The 2,541-nt window shown below is 31.4% G+C and overlaps 1 long non-coding RNA gene across 1 annotated transcript in view; it reads left to right on the top strand.

The window, feature by feature from the left end:
• The first annotated feature begins 1,677 nt into the window (after nucleotides 1–1,677).
• Nucleotides 1,678–2,541, top strand: part of LOC113788217 (uncharacterized) — a 1,364-nt gene continuing 500 nt past the window's right edge. Inside the window, exons 1-2 of the long non-coding RNA XR_003474716.2 lie at nucleotides 1,678–2,234; nucleotides 2,360–2,465. This is a non-coding gene — a long non-coding RNA (uncharacterized lncRNA). The remainder of the gene's footprint in view (nucleotides 2,235–2,359; nucleotides 2,466–2,541) is intronic.

Genomic DNA, 2,541 nt, shown 5'->3' with positions numbered 1-2,541 from the left:
ACATTAAAATGAAAATAATTTTTTTATGCAAAATACTCTTCATAAAATGGAGGAAATAATATTTATATTTTGATTAACTTAGTATATATGAAGAACTACATTGCGCATACACACAACTAACTATCATTTAAATTATAAAAGACCTTTAGTATTTAAATACAAATAATTAACTCCTTTGTTTTCTCCTATTTTTATATTAAAAACGTCTCCAACTCATTTTTTATTCAAGGTCTAGATTATCCTATCCCCTCGTGTCATTTGAGATCCATTCCCCTCTTTTGCACAAGTAAAATAATGATAATAAAATTAATAATAATAATAATAATAATAATAATAATAATAATAATAATAATAATAATAATAATAATAATAATAATAATAAATGTTTTGAACACAATAGGCCATTAGCTATTTATTGATAAATTTTGAGAAAGGGCATAATTTATCTCTCATGCCACATATATGGTGCTCTGAACTTATGCATACATTTGTACAAAACAAAGCATTGGTGGATCAATTATGTAATTAATATGGTAAAAATTATTTAGAAATGGATGTGAGATTTTAGAGATTGTAAATTTGTTGCTTCACATCTGGGGGGCTAGTAGGTTCTGGAATAATAGGCTCTTGTTTAGTAGGTTTTGGAATAGGCTGGGGGGGGGGGGGCTGGGGGGGCTTGTGGTGGGCAGCTTGTGCTTGAACGGCTTGTGTATGGGAATGATTTTCCAATTAATGAGATTGAGATTGTAATTTGGTCCATTTATGTCTTCGAGATTTAGTGTCTTCGAGATTTCAGGTTTTAAAATTGAAGATTTTCTCATCGATATTCTTGACTTATATTTACAAAGTCAAAATCAGCAAGCCCTTGTGGAACAAGTATAAGAGCACCAAGGAACAACATTGGTAACAAAAAGGAAACCATTTTCATAACTTGTTTTAATTTTGGTATGTAACATATAGAGCATGAACAAGTTTTATACTAATCCAATAGAGTCATTTATTATAACTCTCTAAAAATATTAGATCACCACTGCAATTCTAATTGGTCATATATATCGCCCCTTTTATCATTGGCTCTCCTTAAGTGTTAGTTTTATTTTTATTAATTAAACACCACACTTCATATCTATCTCAAGTAATTTACCAAGGAACAAAAAAGATACATTAACTATTACTTATTGAGAAATTATTTTTTTGCATAAATTTAAAATTGGATTTTATTATATAATTGCATGTCAATATTATACTAAATAATTTTTGTTAATTTTAAGATAAAATTTATACATATGATTTATGTGATTATATATTTTAATTTATTTTATTGGATCTATGTTATATATATATAAAATTTTGTCACTCATTATAATTATATTAATCTGACTTAAAAAATTAATATCTATAGCTGCAAGCAAAATATATCCAATTTAATCATGAAAACAAATAATTTATTATTTGAATTTACCACTTTAATGATTCAATTCAACTACAACAATAACAACATACGATTACGTTTTCCAATAAATAGGATTAGCTATATGGCTATTACAACATCGCAAAAAGTTGTTAAAAAATATAGTATTGACATTCAAATTTCTTTCTATTGTTATCTTTGCCTAAATTATGCTGCTGTACTCCACCTCCTTTAACCACTTTATGGACAAGAATACTCAATTTACGAAAACTACTGTTCTAAATAAAACAGTTGATATGAAGATCTTGTCATTTAAGGAATTTTATAGAAAAGTTATTTACACAAATAATAGCATACATACACTATAAGAATTTTTGAAGTTTGCGACACGTGGCCTGCGACGGTTCTGAAATAACCGCCCTCACCACGACATTGCGGCGGTTCCTGGGGCGGTTTTCGTCAACCGCCGCCACCATACCACCATATAAAGCACGCGATTTTCACCCTCACCACCAGTTAGCGACGGTTCCTGGGGCGGTTTTAAGCAACCGTCGTCGTTTAGGGCAATACACCTCTCTTTGTGTTTCGTTTTCCAGATTTTGTAATGTAATTTGTCACTCCTGCGTGTATTCCTTTCTTAGCCCCGCGCACATCCTTCCTCAACCCTAAAATTTCTGAAAACCTCCAAATCTCTCAACCTCTGTCAACCCTAAAACTTCTGAAGGAAACGAAATCAAAGAGAAACGAAATCGAAGACAAACGAAATCTACTCTGTAAAAGAAGGTGACTTATCATCTTGGAAACAAAATCAACTCTTGCAAAGGTAATCGTTTCGTTCTGTTTCGTTCCGTTCCGTTTCGTTTCGTTCCATTTACGTTAGTGACTGGTTTGTTTGTCATTGGTTTGTTTGAGATTGATTTGTTTACTGTTTTCAAATGACTGGAATAGGAAAGGGCAAGATTACAGGTTAGTGATAACAACGACCGCGCTGTGATTGAAGACAAACTTGCTTGGATTGTCCACATCGTAGCCGCAATTCTTAAGATAAAACAGTGTACGGGTTGTAGGTAAAAACTTTTTGGCTCTTAACCTTTTCATCTATTGGAATGTTGTGGATTGTCAAAAAAGTG

This window comes from Cicer arietinum, chromosome 5 (genome assembly GCF_000331145.2).
Source record: "Cicer arietinum cultivar CDC Frontier isolate Library 1 chromosome 5, Cicar.CDCFrontier_v2.0, whole genome shotgun sequence".
Lineage (NCBI taxonomy): Eukaryota > Viridiplantae > Streptophyta > Magnoliopsida > Fabales > Fabaceae > Cicer > Cicer arietinum.
Note: the sequence above shows the minus strand (reverse complement) of the source record. Positions and strands in the feature narration are given on the sequence as shown.